This window comes from Choloepus didactylus, chromosome 21 (assembly GCF_015220235.1).
Source record: "Choloepus didactylus isolate mChoDid1 chromosome 21, mChoDid1.pri, whole genome shotgun sequence".
Lineage (NCBI taxonomy): Eukaryota > Metazoa > Chordata > Mammalia > Pilosa > Megalonychidae > Choloepus > Choloepus didactylus.
In genome coordinates this window covers 8914153-8937007 of record NC_051327.1, presented here as the reverse complement: position 1 = coordinate 8937007, position 22855 = coordinate 8914153, and the positions used below count along the sequence as shown (strand labels likewise).

Genomic DNA, 22855 nt, shown 5'->3' with positions numbered 1-22855 from the left:
CTGCCTTCTAGGCATGGGTCATGCACATCTCTTTCTGCAAAGTGGGCCTCAACACCTACTTTCTGCATTAGCAGTCAACTCTTTCAAAAGCTCTTCATGCTCATGCAGTCATTTAGTATATCACATAAAATTTAAAGTGTTTGTGTTTATAGCCTAGGCTTGTGGTTAAATTGCATTAAGAAATGGGTTATTAGAATAAATCCTTCTTTGAGACCTTGTTCTGTAAATTACTAGACATAAAACAATTGGGCCATGAATTTAATCTCTGACATTTTTATGTCACCCTCCTTTGTAAAACAGGGTATTCATATTACCTGAGCAAGGGTTTGTACATAAATCCATAACCTAGTGAAGGGTTCTTTGAGAAACATTTGCTCAAAGAACAAAATATGCTGCTGCTTTTTCCCTATATCCTTGCATCAAATAGAATGTTTAAGATAATGGTTTTTTTCCAAAGAATAAGATAAGATGGTAGAACATGTGAAGAAAGTTTAGCAATCCCATTAGCACCTTTCATTACATAAAGACTACTTCTCTCATTGATTACCTCAGTTGCTGAGGAGTTGATGCTAAGGAAGGCAATGGCCTTCTTTGATTCAAAGTGGAGTCATCTACTTAAAAAAAAAAATATATATATATATATATATATATATATATATATATATATATTTAAAACTTTTGGATGCCAAGATTTTTCAGACAAAATTCTAGCAATTCTAACCAGAAAGTTATCTTTGTATATGAATTATAGCACATTGAGTTAGTTTTTATATGAACGTTTATGTACACTGATTTAAGATATGTATGAATATGATACAGATAACTATACATTTCTAGATGGGAAGTTTATTAAATTTTTGTGAAATGATTGTTAGTGGATAATAAAGCCAATTATTTTCTGAGTATCAACTTCTTATTTAATATGATTGGATCCAGTTTTGGATAGCAATTACAGTAACTTAACATAAAAGGAAAAATTAAAGACCCCAATTACTCTATCAGGAAAATCATATTTTCACTGTTTCTAAGAAAATCTGGAGCAACTCTCATGCTACAAACAGGTGACTGCCTCCTGTTTCTCCGTAAGCTGAATATAACTGGGGCATCATGGATCTTATACCTAACTCTATAGTCCTTGGGGCTCAAACTCTGGAGAATCACTAGCAACTCATTCCTCACAATCTTCAAATCAAGTAATTAAGGCAAATTCTGGGTATCTAACACTCTTTTTAATGACTAGAACTTTCTTGTAATTACACAGAAAATTTGAAACATGAAATTGATTACCAGGTTTTATTTGTGTATCATTAAAATGCTCTCTGGAATTAATAAAACTAGGCTAAAGAAGGATTTCTCAAGGGGTAGTCCCTACATCATCTATAACAGAATTGACTGGAATTCTGGGTTATGAAGATTTCCAGGTCCAAATAAGATTTCCTGCATAAGAATTCCTAGCAATGGGATCCAATACTGTCTACATTAAAGAAAGAATTTGGGTGACACTTACCATCACTAAAGTGTGAGAACCACTGATTTTATACACACACACACACACACACACACACACACACACACACACACACATATATATATATTTTAAAAGGAATATTCAGAAAAATCACTTGGTTTTATCTTCATGAGATGCAGTGTGACAGTTTGGATGCATTATAGCCCACAAAACACATTATCTTTGATGTAATCTTGTGGGGGCAGATGTATGAGTTTTGATTAGGTTGGAACCTTCTGATTGAGGGTTTCCTTGGAGATGTGACTCAATCAACTGTGAGTGAAACTGAAGTAAATTTCCATGGAGGTGTTACCCCACCCATTCAGGGTGGGTGTTAATTGAATCACTGAAGTATTTTAAAAAGAGCCACATAGGCCAATATGCAGTGAAGAAGCTGCAGCTGAGAGACACATTTTGAAGATGGCCATTGGAAGCTGACACTGACATTTTGGAGATACTCATTTTGAAACCTGGACTCTGGAGCAGATGCCAGCCATATGCCTTCCCAGCTAACAGAAGTTTTCCAGATGCCATTGGCCATCCTTCAGTGAAGGTTCCCAACTGTTGATGCCTTACTTTGGACACTTCATGGCCTTAAGATTGTAACTGTGCAACCAAATAAACCCCCTTTATAAAAGCCAATCCATTTCTAGTATTTTGCATAACAGCACCATTAGCAAACAAAACATGCAGTATTTAAAATCTGTATATCTAGCAGGGTGCTAGAATATGAGAATAGAACAATAGATTTTAATTCACCATAAATTCAATACATTTTGAATACCTATTATGCTTATTATTTCACATTTGCTTCTCTATGTCCACTTTCTTCTCTTGTTCCTCTCACTATGAGCTCCAGAAAGCTGTTATAAATGGGCTGTATCACCCAAACTCCCATTTTATTGAGCTTCAGATAGGGTCCTCTCAATCGATGGAACTGACAGACTATTGGTGTGAAGGAGGAAACTTGAAACCACAAGTCTTTTGTGGTTACTCCATTCCCTGAACTGTTCTCTTAATGTCTTGATTTAGTTTTTTTGCTCTTGTATCTTCTTTGCCTACTGAAAATTTCTCTTTCTCTTGAATTTTTTTCATATTTTTGCATTGTTCCTTCTTAAAGAGTGATGCCAGAAAAATGACAAAGTAGGGAATTGAAAGGTCCAACCCTCCACAAAAGCAAGAAGTATACTGGAAAAATCTGCCAAAATAAACTTTCTTTGGAATTCTGAATGCTAATGAAAAACTTGCAGCAAGGAAGTTGCACTAGTTTGGATCTATGATGTCCCCCAAAAAAGTCATGTTCTTTTAATCCAATCTTACCTATTGTGGATGGAATCTTTTCATTAGATTTTTTTCCATGGATATGTGACCTTATCCTTTCAATGTGAGTCCTAACTAGTTTACTGGAGACCTTAGAAAGCCCAGAGCCAACATAGACCATAGAGTCAACACAGACCCAGAAGTCTGGACATGCTAGGCCAAGAAATGAAGACTGGAATCTGCCATAGAAAAGCTAAGTGAGAACCTACAGGCGCTTAAGGAGAAAGCCATGGAATCAGAAACTGAAAGCAACACAACCTAGGAGCAAAGGATGAGCAGATGTCATCCACATGCATTCCCAGCTGGCAGAGCTGTTCCAGACACCATTGGCCTTTTCCTCAGAGAAGGTATCTACCTCTTGTTGCCTTAATTTTAAATTTTCATGGACTTAGAACTGTAAATTTGTAGCATAATAAATCCCCATTAAAAAAGCAACCCAACCCACATTTCGTATATTGCCTTTATACCACCTCTCCTGGGATTTTTAGAGTGTTGAGGTGGATATCCAGGGAATTAAAACATTTAAATTCAAATGTATTAGCCACTGCTGCCTGTGGAAATAGATTACAGTAGGGAAAATAATAGCCCACATAAAATCTTGGGAGATGGCTGGGTCATGAGATGCTTTGAAAAGCTCAGACATGTTTATAGGAAAATAGAAGGCCATGTGCATGCCCAAGCCTGGGTGATGCTCAGGAAAGATCTGAGAGGGCACTGACCTCTCATCTCAGGCTGATGTTTAGGCTAAGTTTAAGCCTGGCTGAGTGTTGAAGGCATGCATCAACACACATGACACTCATCTGGAAAGACTGGAATATTATTCTTTTATTGCTCCAGGCATTTAAGGAACTATCTATTCAATCACTTGCTGACCACTAGTGTAATGGGACAGAGTGACTTTTTAAATCAGTAATCAGTATTCAAAACCAAATGGTACTGAGGTATCAATAGACAAATAGATAAAAAGAACATAATTGAGAGTCCAGAAATAGTCCAGACATTCTCATGGTTTAAATGGGATGGAAGAATGTTTAAAACATCATTTATCATGACAATAAATTAGCCAAGAAATTTGGGTTCTGTGGTCTGATATTTAATTGCTGTTTTAGTTTCCTAGAGCAGCCCCAACAAATTATCACATACTTTGTGACTTAAAACACCAACAATTTATTCTTTCACAGTCCTGGAGGCCAAAGTATAAAACAAAGTTGCTAGCAGGACTGCACTCTTTCCAAATGTTCTAGAGTTGAAGGCTTCCTTGATTCTTCCATATTCTGCTTGCTCCTGGTGTTCCTTCATTTGTGGCAGCCTAAGCTCATCTCTGTCTCCATCTGCACATGGCCTTCTTTCCTATGGGCCTGTGTGTCCTTCCCAGCAATCAATGATCCATTGTGATCTCATCTGGATTCTTATCTTAATTACATCTTAGATGGCCCTATTTTATAAAAAGTTCACAATCCGATATAATGATGTACAAGATATTTTTGGGGGGGTCATTATTCACTCCACTATACTTGTATTACTTCACATATGATTCAAAGTTATTTTATTAAATATTGAACTTAACAGAAATTAAATGATCAGATACCCAGTCTGTTACAATAGATTTTAAAATCCATCCAGATGAAATGAATAAAATAAGTTGATTCATCATCTCTATTGGAAACTGTTCCAGTTTACTAATGCTGCCATTATGCTAAATACCATAAATGGATTGGCTTTTTGTAAAGGGGGTTATTGGGTTACAAAGTTACATTCTTAAGGCCATAAAGTGTCCAAGGTAAGGCATAAAAACAGGGTACCTTCACTGAAGATTGGCCACTGGCATCCAGAAAACCTCTGATAGCTGGGAAGACACATGGCTTGGCATCTGCTTGCTCCCAGGTTGCCTTTCAAAATGGCATTCCCCAAAATATTGCTCTTAGGGTGTTTTGTCCTCTTAGCTGCAGCTCCTCTTCAAAATATCACTCTCAGTTGCTCTCTAAAATGTTACTCACAGCTGCATTGAGTTCCTTCTGTTTGTCAGCAAATTTATATGGCTCCAGTGATTTAATTCAGACCCAACATGAATGGGTGGGATGATGAATCCATGGAAATTATACAAAGTCATCACCCACAGTTGGGTGGGTCATACCTCCATGGAAACATCCAATAAAAAGGTCACACCCTAATCAAAAATATTAATCAATATGCCCCCACAAGTTTGCATCAAATTTAATGGTGTTTTGGGGGCCATAATACATCCAAACTGGCACAGAAACATTGAATAATCCTAAATATAATCAATCATACTCCTTTGGAAATAAATCTTCAGCACCATTTTAACAGTTGATTCATTAACTTCCTGAAAGTCTCCTTTATATCTCTGTTCCTGAGGTTGTAGATCAAAGGTTTCAGCATGGGGATCACCACTGTATGTTACATAGAGCCTACTTTGGCAATGAGCCCTGAGTTTTTGGAATTGGCACATAATAGTGAAGCAGGAAAGTCCCATGGAAAATGGTGATGGCTGTCACATGAAAGGCACAGGTGGAGAAAGCTTTTTGTTCCCCAACAGCAGAAGTCATTCTTATGACAGTAAGAAAAATGAAAATATAAGAAGTGAGGATGATTCCAAGATCACTCATTTCATTGAATATGGAAATGACAAATCAAAGCATTTGACTGATGTAGGGTTCAGAACAAGAGGCAGAGACAATGACAGAGTGCTCACAGACAAAATTGTTTATGATGTGAGACCCACAGAAAGATAATTTTAGGAGAAAATAGGCCAGTATCAGGGAAGAGACTATACCCCTTATGTAGGGTCAAGTCACTAAGGATGAACAGAGCTTTGGGGACATGACAACTGTGTAGAGAAAAGGGCTACAAACAGACGCAGAAAGGTCATAGGACATCACTGCCAACATGAATGTTTCTGCCACTGCAAATATAGAAGATAAGAAGAACTGCATGATGCACCCAGTGAAGGTTATTGTTCTGTATTGCACAACCAAGTTCTCCAAGAGTTTGGGTGTAACTATAGCAGAATAACAGAAATTTGCAAAGGACAACTGTCTGAGAAAAAAGTTCATGGGGGTGTGTGGAATTTGGGATTGATGTTGATAATAATGATCATTCCCAAATCCCCCACCATGGTCAGAAACAACAGGAGAAGGGTATCCTGGAGGATGGGGTAATCTTAGAAGCCTAAGAGGATGAATGTGGTGCCAGTGCTCTAATTTCCTTCAGCTAACATGATTGTTCTTGAAGAATATCTTATAAAATGACACTAAAATAATAAAAATATAAATGATGCCCATACACTTATATAAAACATTTATCATGTGTCAACATTGTGCTCAAACATTAAAACATCTTAATTAATTTAGGTCTCTGAAAGACATCATGAACAATAAAAGTAGCCCATGTTTCACATAAGGAACCTGAGCCACCTATAAGTTAAGGAAGTTGTCTGAAGTTGCATAGCTAGTTTGAGTTTGCTGGATTTTGAACCCAAGAAGGTTTTCCTAAGAGGCAGAACTTAAAGTAAGGAGTTTCCTTAAAGGAAATAGTTTTCTACAGTGTTGTAGAAAACACATGCTTTTCACAGTTCCATCATTCTGAAGGTCAATGCTTTTTAAGAGTATTAACATAACAACAAATGTAAATTCAGTGCTATAAAGCTTTATGGAAGGATCTGGTAAAACTTTAGAGGAGATAAAACTGATATAGTTATGATATACAGAGAGAGAATCACCGGAGGTAACCTGGCCCTAGGAAAGTAGTCTTTTTGAGTCCCCCCAGGAATTATTGAGCTCTGAAAAACATGTGGATATTGAAGGAAACATAACCTTGTATATTTTGAAGTTTTCATTAATTCTCTCCTGATGCTTTTATACTTGCCTTACTGTTCTGAAAATAATGAAGCAACTGGGTGATGTGATGAAGTAGCATCATTTTTGACATGTTGCTTTTTTACTCCTTTATTTTCATTCCCCTATTATTTAGTGTTTTCTTAGAGTCACCCAATGCTGTCAAAACACTAACAGAGAACACTTGATCATTGGCTTTGTTATACAGGAATTTTATTGAGATACATTTACACACCATGCAATTCACCCAAAGCATACAATCAATGGCTAAAACATCACTTAGTTGTACATTCATCACCACAGTCAATTTTAGAACATTTTCATTACTTCCCCCCAAAACCCCAAGACATCCTTTACCTCTTGTTCCCCCTTGAATTGGTATAGTACATTTGTCAATGTTGATGGAAATATTAAAATATTACTGTTGCCTACAGTCCAGTTTGCACTGGATGCATTTTCCCATATACCACTCTATTATTAACTGCTTAATATGTACAGAATTTTTAACTAGGTTAAATTTAAATGTTTGGGTCACTGTCTTATATATGTCTTATTTTTTTTAATCTGACAAATTTACTACTTGTATTATAGTATTGAATGACTGTACTGTTATATGAATATACATGCTGGGCTGGAGGGTAACTGAACATGTGTTTTGTCTAAGTATTCCATATCTTCCCGAGAAAGATCATGAAGGATTATAGATTGATACTGGGACACTGCCTCATTGAGCATTTTTTTAATTTACTTTTTTTTATGTAATAGCTTTTTTTTACTTTGTCAGAAAAATAAAAAAACACAATTCAAACAAAACAAAACAAAGGAGTAAGAAAAACAGATAATTTAAAATAACTGTATTGCTTCCAAAATGTCCCTACCATATCCCAGGAAAATTAACAAATCATAACAAAACAAACGAATATGAAAAAGAAATAACCTAAAATAACTACATAGCTTCCAACATATTCCTACCCTATCCCAAGAAAATTTGCAAACCATAATATCCCTGAGCATTCCCATAACACTGACATTACCCTCAATATCTTATCTGTTCTTATTAGATTATTATTCCCCCTTCACTAATTGCTATCTCTACCCTTACATTCTACAATATAAAATATTTATTTTACATTTTCATGGAGTTCACATTAGTGGTAACATACAATATCTCTCTTTTTGTGTCTGGCTTGGTTCACTCAGCATATGTCTTCAAGGTTCATCCATGTTGTCATATGTTTCACAACTCCATTCCTTCTTACTGCCACATAGTGTCCCATCATGTGTATATATCATACTTTGTTTATCCACTCATCTGTTGAAGAGCATTTGGATTGTTTCCATTTCTTGGCAATTGTGAATAATGCTGCTATGAACACTGGTGTGCAAATATCAGTTCATGTCACTTCTTTCAGATCTTCCAGTTACATACTAAGAAGTGAAATTGCTTGATCGAAGGGTAACGCATTATCTAGCTTTCTAAAGAACTGCCAGACTGTCCTCCTGAGTGGCTGTACCATTATATGGTCTCACCAACAATGAATGAGTTCCAATTTCTCCACATCCTCTCCAGTATTTATAGGTCCTTTGTCATTGTTTAATGACAGCCATTCTAGTTGGTGTGAGATTTCTCATTGTGATCTTAATTTGCATCTCCTTAATAGCTAAAAACGATGAACATTTTTCATCTGTTTTTTAGTCATTTGTATTTCCTCTTCAGTGAAATGTCTTTCATATCTTTTGCCCATTTTATAATTGGGCTGTTTGTACTATTGTCATTGAGTTGTAGGATTTCTTTATATATGCACAATATCAGTCTTTTGTCAGATACATGGTTTCAAAATATTTTTTCTCATTGAGTTGGCTGCCTCTTCATTTTTTTTTGACAAATTCCTTTGAGATACAGAAGCTTTTAATTTTGAGGGGTTCCTATTTATGTATTTTTTTTTATTTCATTGCTTGTGCTTTGGCTGTAAGGTCTAAGACACAACCTCCTAATACAATGTCTTGAAGATGATTGCCTACAGTATCTTCTAGGAGTTTTATGGTGCTGTCTCTTATATTAAGGTATTCAATCCACTTTGAGTTGATTTTTCTGTAGGGTGTGAGGTAGGGGCACTCTTTCATTCTTTTGGGTATGGATATCCAGCTCTCCCAGCCCCATTTCTTGAAGAAACAGTTATGTCCCAGTTCAGTGGTTTTGAGGGCCTTATCAAAGTTCAGTCATCTGTAGATCTGGGAATCTATCTCCAAATTCTCAGTTCAATTCCATTGATCAGTATGTCTTTTTGCCAGTACCATGCAGTTTTGACTACTGCGGCTTTATAGTAAACTTTGAAGTCAGCAAGTGTAAGTCCACCCACTTTGTTTTTCTTTTTCAGAATGTTTTTAGCAATTCAAGGCATCTGTCCCTCATTAAGTATTTTTATACATTTTTCTCAAGTGCTCATAGATCATTCTTCAGGAGAGATCACATGTTGGGTCACATATCGGGATTTAATAAATTACAAAAGATTGAAATTATACAAAACACTTTCTTCTATGATAATGGAATGAAGCTGGAAATCAATAACAGGTGGTTTCCTGGAGAATTCACAAATATAAGAATGCTAAATAACACATACTAAAACATCCAATAGGTCATGGAAGAAAATTACAAGAGAAATCAGTAAATATCTTGAGTCAAAAGAGCACACCACATAAAAACTTATGGAATGCAGTGAAGGCAGTGTTGATAGGGAAATTTACTGCCCTAAATATCTGTATTAAAAAAGAAGAGGCAAAATCAAGGATTTACCTTCACACCAGGAGGAACAAGAAAAAGAACAGCAAATTAACCCCAAACCAAACAGGAGGAAATAAATAACAAAGATTAGAGCAAAACTAAATGAATTTGAGGACAAAAAAATAATAAAGTATCAACAAAACCCAAACTTTGTTCTTTGAGAATATCAATAAAATTGATGCACTCTTAGCTAGGCTTACAAAGAAAAAAGAGAGGGGATGCAAATAAATAAAATCAGAAATGGGAGGGGTGACATTGTTAATGACCCCACAGAAATAAAAAATATAATAAGAGGATACTATGAACAACTGTATGCCAAAAAAATAGTTTAGATGAAATGGACAACTTCCTATAAACATACAAACAACCAACACTGACTCACTAAGAAACAGAAGACCTCATGAAACCAATCACAAGCAAAGAGACTGAATCAGTCATCAAAATCCTCCCAAGAAAGAAAAGTCCAGGACTGGATAGATTCACATGTGAATACCAAGAATTCCAGGAAGAATTAGTACCAATCCTGTAAAAAAGTCAATAATGTTTCTATACACTTGTAATGAGGGGTAAATCAAGAAAAAAAAATCCATTTACAATGGTGACCAAAAGAATCAAATACCAGGAATAAATTTACTGTGGACATAAAGGTACTATGTGCAGAAAGTTACTATACATTGTTAAAAGAAAAAAATGTAGGGAAATGTCTTAAAGATCTTATGGTAGGAGGTAGTTTCCTAGAACTTAAACCCAAAGTGCAAGCAATGACAGAAAAATCAGATAAAGAGAATCCTCTCAAAATTGATTATTTAAGTACATCAATTGTCAAGAAAGTAAAAACACTATGTACTCACTGGGAGAAAATATTCAAACACCACATATCCAATAAGGGTTTAATATCCATAAGATGTAAAGAAATCCCAAAACTCAACAAGAAAAAGACAAACATCTGATTAAAAAATGGGCACACTACATGGATAGACATCTATACAAAGAGGAAATACAAATGGCTAAAATATATATAAAAAGATGCTCAACTTCACTAGCTGTTAGGGAAATGCAAATCAAGCCACAATGAGATACCATCTCACACCTACTAGAATGGTCATTATATAAAACAAACAAACAGAAACAGAAAACTCTAAGTGCTGAAGAGGATGTAGACAAATAAGGACAATTATTCTCTGTTGGAGGAAATGTAGAATGGTGCAGCTGCTCTGAAAGGCAGCTTGGCGGTTCCTCAGGAAGCTAAGTATAGAATTGCTATATGATCCAGCAATTCCATTACTAGGTACATACTCCGAAAAACTGAAAACTGGGACATGAAGAGAATTTTTTGCACCAATGTTTGTAGTATTATTATTCATGATTGCCAATAGATAGAAATAGCCCAAATGTCTATAAACTGACAAGTGGTTAAACAAATTGTGGTATACACACACACAAAGGAATATTATGCATCTGTAAGACAGAATAAAATCATGATGTATGCAACAATGTGGATGATTTTTTAGGGTATTATGTTTAATGAAATAAGCCAGAAACAAAAGGACAAATACTGTATGGTCTCACTTATATGAATTAACTATAATGAGCAAACTCTGAGAGTTAAATTTGAGAGCAAAGTTATCATGAGATAGAAAGAGGGTAGAGATTTGGAAATTGATGCTTGAGGAGTAACAAATGTTTTATAAGTTTGATTGTAAATGTTCAGAAATGGATAACACAGAAGTGTGTGATGGTATCACAATATTATAAGTATAATGAACAATAGCATGAGTATGGCTGAAAGAGGAAGGCTATGGGCATGTATGTCACCAGAATGAAAGCTGGAGGATAAAAACAAGGACTGTATAACAACAAAACCTAGAGTGGTGATGACAGTGGTTAATAGTATCCATTAAGAAAATTTTTATGTGAACTAGATTAAATGTATATCACTATTACAAAGTGCTAAAAATGGAAAGGTATATGGGAAAAATACAAATTAAGGTCTACAGTTAACAGTAAAATTGTAATATGCTTTCATTAATTGCAACAAAGGCACTATTCCAAGGGTGAACACCAATAATAGGGGGATATAAGGGAAGGTTCTGGGATTTTTTAAACTCTTTTTAGAAATTATGAAAATATTCTTATGTAGATTGTAGTGGTGAATGCATAACTATGTGATTGCACCACTGATGTACATTTAGGATGGATTTTATGGTGTATGAATAAATCTGAAAAAAAGAACTGTGTCTTCTCCCCTAGCATCTCCAATACTTCTTACTCCGCTCACTTTTTTTAACATGATGATGTTCTTCTTCTAAATACCAAATTATTTACTGCTATATTATGTTTATTATAAATAGTTTATATTACCCCACTAAAATGTTACCTCCACATGGGCAAATATTGTTATCTTTGTTCACTGATGAATACAATTCACATGCAACTCTTGATCAAATGGAAGAATGAGTATATCACATTCTCTTCCATTTCTTACTTCTGACAAGTCCTTTCCCCACCAATTCATTGATGAAACATGTATTATATGTCTATTTTATGGCAAATCTGGCTGTATTATTTAGGGTTCCCTAGGAAAACAGAACCAACAGGAAGTATCTGTAAATATGAGATTTTGCAAAGGAGTCTCATGCAACTGTAGGGATGTACAAGTCCAAATTCCATAGGGCAGGAAGTATGAGTCCAAATTCTATAGGGCAGGATGCACAAGTCCAATTTCCATAGGGCAGGAAACATGAATCCAAATTCCACGGGGCAGGATGCACAAGACCAAATTTCATAAGTCAGGAGGCACAAGTCCAAATTCCATACAGCAGGCAGCAAGCTGGTAAACTCTGATGAAGTTCTTCAATATACTCCCCAGGAGAGGCTGGTTGGCTGAAAAAGAAATGAAAGTTCTCTTCTACCTTAAAAGTCTTCAACTGATTGGATTAAATACAGCTGATAGAGTTCTCTCATTGCAGAAGACACACCATTCTTTGATGTAATCAGCCACAGATGATTTAATAAACCATCCTTCTGGTTTATTAACCAGACACAAATGTCCTTGTACAGGACAGTGCTTGCTTGACCAGACACCTGGGCACCATATCCTGGCCAAGTTGACACACGAACCTAACCATCACACTGGACATGGGCCTTAAATGTATGAAAGTGAATATGACCTTATTCGTACCATCAAGAAGCTTCTAGTCTTGTAGTAAGACAGGCAAGTAAATATTTCTTTGTAGTGAGATTTCCATATTATGCAAATACTAAGTGTTCATAATAGGGTGGTATGTGAGAATGCTGTACTTTTTGCATGATTGTTCTGTAAACACACATCTTCTGTAATTAAAAAATAAAAGAAAGAAAAATGGAAAATAATTGGGGGACAAGGGATATGGGATGTTTTGAGTTTTCTTTTTTTATTTCTTTTTCTGTAGAAATAAAAATGTTCTAAAATTGAACATGGTGATGAATGCATAACTATGTGATGATATTGAGACATTGATTGTATATTTCAGACGGTTTGTGTAATGTTTGAATGTCTCTTAATAAAATTTCAAAAAATATATTTATCATTCCTTTCCTTACTTGATCATGGTTTTGTAATCTATGCACCATTCTTTACCTAAACCAGGGACCTCAAGATTTTCATCTATGTATCATTCTAAATATTTCACATTTTTATATTTTGTAGAGATATCTGTGATCCTTTGTGAATTAATGGGTGCATAATTTGTGACATACAGGCTGAAGTTAATTTTCTGTGGATATAGTTGTCTAATTATTCCACCAACATTTTTTGAAAATGCTATCCTTTCTTCAAGGAAATACTCATGACACTTTGCTCAGATTTAGTTGACAGTATATGTGTGGTTTTAATTCTGGACTCTCTAGGCTATTCAATTTTTCTAATGGCTCATTTTTATGAAAATGCCACCTTAGTTTGATTACTGTAGTTTTATGAAATACCTTGAAATCAGGAAGTGGAATTTTTCCAAATTTATTCTTTTATAAATTTGTGTGGGCTAGATGCTTTGCATTTCCATACACATGAGAATTAGGTTTTAAAATCATGATGAGAAAAACCAGTTTGTGTTTTGGGGGTGGATAGCATTGAGTCTAGAAATGGTATCTTAAAAATGTTGAGTTGTCTAATTTATGAATACAGAATGTTAATCCATTTATGAAGGTGTACTTTAATTTTCCTTATCGCAGTTATGTAGTTTTCATTTTAGATGTCTTTCTCATGTTTTGTCAAATATTATTAACTATTAAATTACATTAACAATTAAATATTTAAGTATTAATTGTTTTGTTGGTTTGTCATTTTAAAAATTTAATTTCTGACTACTTGTTATGAGTAAACTTTACAATCAGTTTTTGTATATTGATCTCACATCCTACAAACCTTTGAAGCTCACTTATTAAAAGAAATAGCACATCCAGATTGGATAGGAAGAAATAAAGCTGCCTGTATTTACTGGATATTGGTTGTGTAAGTAGTAAATCCTAACAAATGTAAAGGAATTTTATTATATTTTATGAGAATAAAAGAAACACTGGACTGCTAGAATGAGTTAAGATACTGCCCATTCCCTTCTATTCCTTTGTCTGGAAGTGTTTGTGTAGAATTGGTATTTCTTTTTTCAATGTTTGACAGAATTCACAAATGTAGCTATAGGGATTTGGGGGTTTCTAGTAGGAAGATTGGAAATATAAAATTGGATTTATTTAAGAGATATGGGGCTATTGAAATATTTATTTTTTTTGTTATTTTTGAGTATTTGTAGGTTTACAGAAAAAAATCATGAATAAAGTACACAAAATAGGGAGTTCCTGTATACCATGCTATTATTAACAACTTTCATTCACATGGTATATTTGTTACAATTCATTAGAGGACATTTTTATGATTGCACTATTACCTATAGTCCATCATTAACAATAAGTTCATTGTCTTGTACAGTTCTATGCTTTTTATAAAAAAATTCTAGTAACATATGTACAAAATTAAAGTTTACCTGTTTACCAAAATTAACATAAATAATTCTGTGGTGTTAATTACATTCACAAGTTTTGCTACCATCACCACTATTGATTATGAAAAATTTACAACCCACCCAAAATGAAACTTGGTGCAATTTAAGCGTTAGCTCCCCATTCCCTATGCCCTGCCTGGTCCCTGGCAACCTATATTCTAGATATTGACTCTATGATTTGATTATTCTAATTATTTCATATCAGTGAGCTCATATATTTCTGCTTTTGTGCCTGAATTATTTCACTCAAAATGATGTTTTTAAGGTTCATCCATGTCATTGCATGTTTCAGAACTCCATTCATTTATGACTGAATAATGTATCATTTTATATACCATATTCTATTTATCCTTTCATTGACTGATGGACATTTTGGTTTCTTCTATCTCTTGACAATTGTGAATACTGTCAATATCAACATTGGTGTTCAAATATTTGTTCAAGTCCCACTTTCAATTCTTTTGTGTACATACTCAGAAATAGTATTGCTCAGTCATATAGTAATTCTATTCTTGATTTCCTGTGTAACTGACAAATTGTCTTCCATGGTGGCTGCATCATTTTACATTTCCATTAGCAAGTAACGAATGCTCTTATTTCTCCATATCTGCTCCATATTGTAATTTTTCTTTTCTTTTTTAAATACTAGTCTCTCTAGAGCATTTGAAATGGTATCTCGTGGTTTTGATAGGCATTTCCCTAATAGCTAGTTATGTTGAGCATCTTCTTTTTTTTTTCTCTTTTTGGCCATTTGTGCATCTGCTTTGGCCTATTCAAGTCCTTTGCCCTTTTTAAAATTGGGCTCTTGCCTTCTTATTGTTCAGTTGTAAGTTTTCCCTACCTATTCTGGACTCTAATACTTACTGGATATATGGTTTCCAAATATTTTCTGCCATTGTGTAAGCTGTCTTTCCCAGTTATGGCAAAGTCCTCTGATGCACAAATGATTTTTAAGTTTGGTGAGGTCCCACTTATCTATTTTTTCATGATTTCCCTTGCTTTGAGCAGAAAGTCTAATAAACCATTGCATAACAGAAGATCTGAAGGTGCTTTCCTGTGTTTTCTTCCATGAGTTTTGTATTCCTGGTTCTTATACATGGGGTCTTGGCTCCATCTTGAGTTAATATCTGTATATGGTGTGAGACAGAGGCCTGCATTTTTTCTCTTTCATATGGATATCCAGTTCTCACAACACAATTTGTTGAAAAGATTAGTGGTTCCCAATTGGGTGGACTTGTCTGCCTTGTCTAAAATTAATAGTTCATAGATGTGAGGGCCTATTTTTGAACTCTCAGTTCAACTCAGTTTTTCTATGTATTTATACTTCTGTCAATGCCATGCTGTTCTGACCTGTATAGCACTGTAATTAATTTTAAAGTTAGGAAGAGTGAGTCTCCCAACTTTGTTTTTATTTTTCAAGATTGCTTTAGCTTTTGGGGCCCCTTATCCTTCAGAAGAATTTGATGATTGGCTTTTCCACTTCTGCAAAGAAGGACATTGGAATTTTGATTGGGATTTCAAAGAATTTGTAAATCATTTGGGCACAACTGACATCTTAATATGTAGTCCATGAGTGCAGAATGTCCTTCTACTTATTTAGATCTTCCTTGATTTCTTTTAGCAATGTTTTGTAGTTTCCATATATAAGTACTTTGCACTGATGGTTACATTTATTCCAAGATATTGGATTATGTTATTTGCTGTAGTAACTGGATACTTCTTTATTTCCTCCTTGGGTTGCTCATTACTAATGTATAGAAACACCACTGATTTTTGTGAATTGGTTTTGTACCCTGTCACTTTATGAATTTATTAGGTCTAGTTGCTTTGTTGTTGTTTTTTGGGATTATATGTATGCAAGATCATGTCATCTGTAAACAGTGGAATTTCACTAATTCCTTTACAATTTTGATAAATTTTATTTCTTTTTTCTGCTTAACTTTCTGGCTAGAACTTGCAGTACAGTGTTGAATAATAGTGGTGACAGTGGTTAACCTTTTATTAGAGGGAATGTGTTTCATCTTTCACCATGAGTATGATGTTAACAGTGGGTTTTTCATAGTTGCTCTTCATGATATCAATGAAATTTCCTTCTATTTCTATATTTCTAAGTGTCTTTATGAGAAAATATGTTGGGTTTTGACAAAGACCTTTTTCTGCATCAATCAAGGTGATCATGTTAATTATGTTAATGTGCTGTATTACATTAATTGATATGCTTACATTGAAACACCATAGCTTAATGTGCTGTTGGATTTTGTTGAGGGGTTTTGCACCTATTTTCATAAGAGGAATTCATCTATGATGTTCTTGTCCTGTAGTATCTTTATCTGGCTTTGGTTATTGGCATAATGTTGACCTAACAGTATGAGTTAGGTAGTGTGCCTACTCCTCAACTTTTAGGATGAGTTTGAGGAGGATTGATATTAATTCGTCTTGGGATATTTGGTAGAATTCAGCTATGAAGTATCTGCTCCTGGGTTTTTCTTTTGGGGGGAGTTTTTCATTTTGGATTCAATCTCTTTATTGTAAATGTTGTGTTGAGATCTTCCATTTCTTCTGGAGTCAGAGTACATTGTTTTTGTGCTTCTAGGAATTTGTCCATTTCATCTGGGTTATCTAAATTGTTGTCATACAGTTGTTCATAGTATCCTCTTATGATCCTTTTTTATTTCTCTGTAGTCAGTACTATGACTCACCTTCATTTCTGATTTTATTTATTTATGTTCTCTCTTTTATTATTATGTCAGTCTAGCAATGGATTGTTAATTTTATTGTTCTTTCCAAATAACAAACTTTTAGTGTGCTCCTGAGAAATATCTGTAACCTGCTGTTTTTGAGTACAATATGCTGTATATATGATCATTCTAGTTCATTTACTATATTATTCAAGTTCTCAGTTCCATATTGATTTTCTGTCTTGATGTTTTAGCTATTGATGAAAGTGGTGTACTGAATTTTCCAACTATTATTCAGAGGTGCTTATTTCTTTTTAAATTTTGCCAATTATTACCTCATTTATATTGGGGGACTGTGTTTAGGTGCATAAATATTTATGGTCACTCCACATTTTTTCTCCTCTGAAGTTTTAATTTGTTCCCTTGAATGAGGCATATCTTCCTGTGTCTTAGTATGGCTTGTAATTTTTTGCTGATACCTGGACATTTGATTATTTTGATGGGCAATCTCCAAAGGTCAATTTCTCCCTCTTGCCTTGGATTTTAGTGTAGACTGGCTATATGTGAAGGCTCTTCTTTAACTCTTGGTGCAACTTATACTGGACATTTAGAGTAGTCAGTATTTAACTGTGTAGGTTTTCTCATGTCCTCTGTATTTGATTCTTGCCCTGGTTATGCAGTACAAGTTTAATGATTGCCCTTTTATGAAAAATTGTTTCACCTCCAGGAGAAAGCTTCCTTCCCTCTGTTCCTTCTCTGGGAATCCTGTTCTGTTCTATTTGTTTCATGCAGAATTTTCTCTCCATCTCCTATGATTATTTAACTTCTCTCACTCACTCAGTTTCCCCTTTACACTACACTTTACAAATTTGGGACCCATCATCCCTTACAGCTGTTAAGGTTTTCCCATTTTTTTCTTATGAGGCTTTTCTCCCTCTAGTCAATTCCCCAATGGGGTAAACAGCCCCATGGTGCAGATGGGTTAAATTCATAAAGGTTTATTTTCATATAGGTGATCCAGCAATCAGAGAATGAGTTGAGTGTGTCCACTTCTGGTTAATAGTTTTGCCACAGTATTTTTTATTTTCTGGGGTACTTTTAATATGCATATGTTTTTCATCCACTGTGTTCTGTCCCAATTCTCTACAGCCTTGATTCCTGTGCCTGGATACACGTGGGTTTCTAATTAGTTGCTGTGAGTGGCTCAAAGGTCTTTCCATAGTAGGGGGTATCCAGCTGGACTGCCTCTCTGAAACTTAAGCTGCTAAGGACTAATTGAGGAAGTGGGTTTCTGACAGGTCCTGTTCACAGATGTCCTAAAATTTATTGGTGGTTTCTTTTTATTTTTCTTTGATTCAGCATGTATAGATTCCATGTCCAGTCTTGATGTCCTCCAGAGTTACAAGCAAGGGGGTTTGTCCATTTATTCATTGCTTCTGAGAGGATATTTTCCCAGGGGATGTCTTACATTGCCATTTTGATGACATCAGTCTCTATTGCTTAAATTTAATGTTATTTTGTAATTTATATCATTCAAGGAATTTACCAATTCTAAGATCTTTTTTTAATTTATTAGCTTAATGTGTTTATATTATTCCCTTATTTTCCTTTTTAAAACCTGTGCAATGTGTAAGGATATCACCTCTATCATAAAGAAATAAAATGTTTGGAAATCAATGATGTAAGTTGCCTAGGAATCAAGATTTATGAAAATAAAAGCCGATTAAATCCAAACAACATAGAGAGAAGGATAACAATAAAGAAATAGTTCAATTTCATAACTAACAGTTTCAAATAGACATTATTGACAAAATTAAAAATTGATTCTATGAAAGGATTCATAAAAGCCAGAAGGCTTTAGCTTGATCAAAAGAAGAGAGAAAAAATACATATAACCAATATGATGGAATTATTGCATGCTCCTTTTGGTGCAAAACTGAAAAAATATACTAAAGTACTGTTTGAGGCTATCTAGTAAATATATCATAATTTATGATCCAACAATTTTATTTACAGACATTTATTTACAATACTGTTAATTTGCATGACTACTACAAAAGTATCCTCAATAAGAAGTAAAGTTCCATACCTGGCCTTAACATAGAATGAGTCTAATGAACATATCCTTATACATCTAGCATGTCTGCTCTTCCTCACAATCAATTTCAAAGAGCCAAAAAGCCAAATTAATTTCAAAAAGGGAGAAATAAATTACCCTTTGGTTTAAAGTGAGATTATGTATGCATTTAACAGACAGGAGCCCAAAACTCTTATGAACTGCATTTTCTCTGATGGTAAGGGTCTTTCCCATGATCCCTCATCAAGAAATGCTAGCCCACCCATGCAATCCACACAGATTAAATTCTTTATAAACACACAGCCACACATGCACATGGACACACTTCTTTATCAATGTCATTACAGCCTGTAATATTTTTGACTATATAGATAGTGAGGCAAATCCCTGTAAAAGAACTGAAGTCATAAGTGAAGAAAGGAAAGATATATTATATAGCAGTGAAAGTGTTTAAACAGTGGCAACACAAACAGATGCAGAATTGTAGAGGAGTGAAAAATAAACTGAACATTGATCTCATTGCATAATCTTCTTCAACCTCATTTTTGTCAATTATACAATTAATAAAGCCTCACATAGTTCAGAAATAGGGGGACTACATGAGGAAGTATGAACAAACAATATGTGGTATGTTCATGCCATGCATTTTTTAAAAACTTTTTCTTCTTAGATTGAGAACTTTGGAACCAGTAAAATTGTCCTGAATATATCTAACAAATTCTAATGAAGAAAAAAGTAGGGAAAGAAATAAAAGGAAAGTGCAGTATATAGTTAATGAAGGTGATCAAGTAAATTTCAATTTTTACAATCCATTAGAGGAAAATAAATTATTCAAATGACACATTGATGATTTTAGGGGCATTGCTAACACTAACTCCTAGCCTGATTTTTTTTTTTTTGTATCAGGATAAAAATATAGTGAAATTATTACTTTTATTCTTTGATAGACTGAATAAATATTCTGCATGTCCTTTTTTTTCTAATATATAAATTGGCATTTATTTTTGTTTTAGCTCTTAAAATCAATTGTGTACTGAGAGATATGCTGGAGGAAGATGTGGCTTGGAAAAGAAAAACATGAGTAGAAAATACCAGAAATTGTCTCAGTAATTCACATGTAAGAGGAAGAGACATGGAGGGAGAGAATCTGTCTCTCCTACTTCTTCTCTTAGTTCCCAGGGTGGGATCCGGTGCCCCAGAAATGGGAGCCAACTTTTGGGCAGAGGTGATGACAGCCTTTGTGATCTCTGGCCTGTGTAAGTGCAAGGCTCTCCACATGGTGGCCATAGTCCACCCCACAAGCCACACACTTCCGTAATCCCTCTCATATAGTCACCCATAGAGAGCCACTGTCACTAGGCCAGAGGACAGTCCACTTTTCCTCAGGAAATAGTGGTCATTCTCCAGGTGAGCTGCCCAGGGACTTCCAGGGTCATCCCTGAAGTCAGAAGCAGAGGAAAGATATAAAAATTACTGAAATTCCCCACAGATGAAAGTCAAATATTCCTGTGGCCTCTGAGATCTCTTGCCCACAGGTGTCAAAGCCAAGACCCCCACACTTGGCCAGGGTGCAAACTTGAATGTAGTAAGTGCTGTGCACCGTGTGAAGGCCATCAAAGATGCCCAGGGCATAGAGTTCTTTGGATAGTTCAGGCCTCTGGTAAAGTAAATAACAGCAGAGGCCTTTGCATACATGTGGAGAAAGCCTTCCTTTCCCCATACAGGGACCAGGGTCAGAGGAAAACATGGGAAGTGTGTCCATGTTCCATTTGGTGGCTTCTTCACAATGGACTTCCTGAGCATCCTTCTCATAGTACAGATCACCTGCAAGATTTTTAAAAACTTACTATGGGATAAATCTATTCTACCTGTTGCATTCTCTGTAGCAATGAGACCTAGTGGATTTTTGGCTATCTGGGCAATGATGAGGTGACCTTGGAGGTTTTCCATATCATGGTACCAAAAGGACTTCAGAGGGGTGTGTATGCCACTCCCTGCCATCCCCAGAGATGAGTGATGGATGTTGGCTGCCAGCACATTGATGCCAAAGGCAATACAGCTAAAGCTTGTTGAATCTGAATAGCCACCAAGAGTGGGAGCTGATTCATCCAGGCAGTTGGAAACACCATGTGCTTTACTTCAGAGTCTCTGAGGAGTTTGATGGTAGGGCCAAAGAACAATATGTCAAAGCAAGTGAAGATGCCAAACTTGCCAGCAAAGGGGTATCAAAGGTAATGTGATCCACTTTGACAGGGGTATCTAAAGCTGCCTCAAAGTAGAGGTTGTACTTGTGGTAGTGGTCAACAAGGGTTCCATTATCACTGAACACGACATTGGTGTTAAACTGGTATCTCCCATAGTTAGGGCACCCTGGGTCACTGCTGTAACAAGGCTGCTTTGTCCCGAGTTGGCTACCGTGAACATCTCTCCCTTAGAGGCCATACAAGTCAGGCACTGGAGGACCTCTGTGTCATTGAAATGATGGGGCTCTAGGCATGGGTGCCACCTCATCAATTGGGGAGATGGCATGAAGTCCAAAAATGGGTAAATGGATGTTCTTGCAAAGTTGAATCCATGAATGCCATCTTCTGGAAACACTATAATCTGTACACCCTTTTGGGCTGCATTCATCACTTGCTCTTCATAGATGTCGAGGTTCTGGTTCATTAGCTCCAAGGCCTGCTTGTGAGTGGTGAGAGCTAGAGGGTTTGGACTCAAGATGGACTGGTGCTCATACATGGCGGCAAAGTAATGCTCAGCCATGAGATATTCAGGCACAGAATGCTCCATGCCATGGACTCCCAGTGCAACCATGAAACAGCTGCTGAGGAAAACAGCAATCTTATTGCTGGCTCCGGACATAATGCAGACCATAAATCAGGTCTAGTGCATCGAAGTCAGGCAGCTTGCTCTGCAGGGATGGGCTAGGGCTGAGCAACCGACTTGGCAACAACTCAGGAATCTATACGACACAGGCCACAGCCTCCAGCTAATCCCGCCTCCTTCTGACACTCTAAATGGCAGAACCGGGAAGAGGGCAGGGTTCAGATAGGGGAAAGGCTGGGTTTACATTCTCCCCTCACCCAGAGACCAGGTAGATCTTTGCCCTGTCTCTTGCATGTCCTTTTCTTGTGTGGTATAGCATAAGAGCAAAAGATACTATTAACATTGCAATATAGTTTCCATTATAAGTTTAAATTTTCTCCTAGTGCTAACAGAAATCACCATGCTTTTAACCTACTTTAGTTGACACAGATGAAACTAGTTTAAGAAGACAGGTTGTTTGAAACATAGGGAGTTCTTCTTTGTGTTAATAGCAAATGTAAATGGAACTCTACTATTCTCAGCTGGAATATGACTTGTCTAGAATGTGCAATTAAGACTGAAGTGTGCAAAAACAATTTTATAGCAATACAATCATCTTACATTATAAGAGATGTTATGGTCCAAAGAATGAAATTACATAGAATAAAGGTAACTAGCACATAACCACCTGAAGATGTGGTCAGTGGGGCACTCTCCAAACTAAGGTGGCATAGATAATTCACTGACCATCAAGTCTGTGTGGCCTTCAGGTTAGATTTAGACTGCATTGGGAAGAATA

At 35.7% G+C, this 22855-nt stretch overlaps 2 pseudogenes; both read right to left on the bottom strand.

Moving 5' to 3' along the window:
• Positions 1-5137: 5137 nt before the first annotated feature.
• On the bottom strand, positions 5138-6065 carry LOC119518106 (annotated as a pseudogene).
• Positions 6066-6194: 129 nt separating this feature from the next.
• On the bottom strand, positions 6195-22113 carry LOC119518105 (annotated as a pseudogene).
• Positions 22114-22855: the final 742 nt, after the last annotated feature.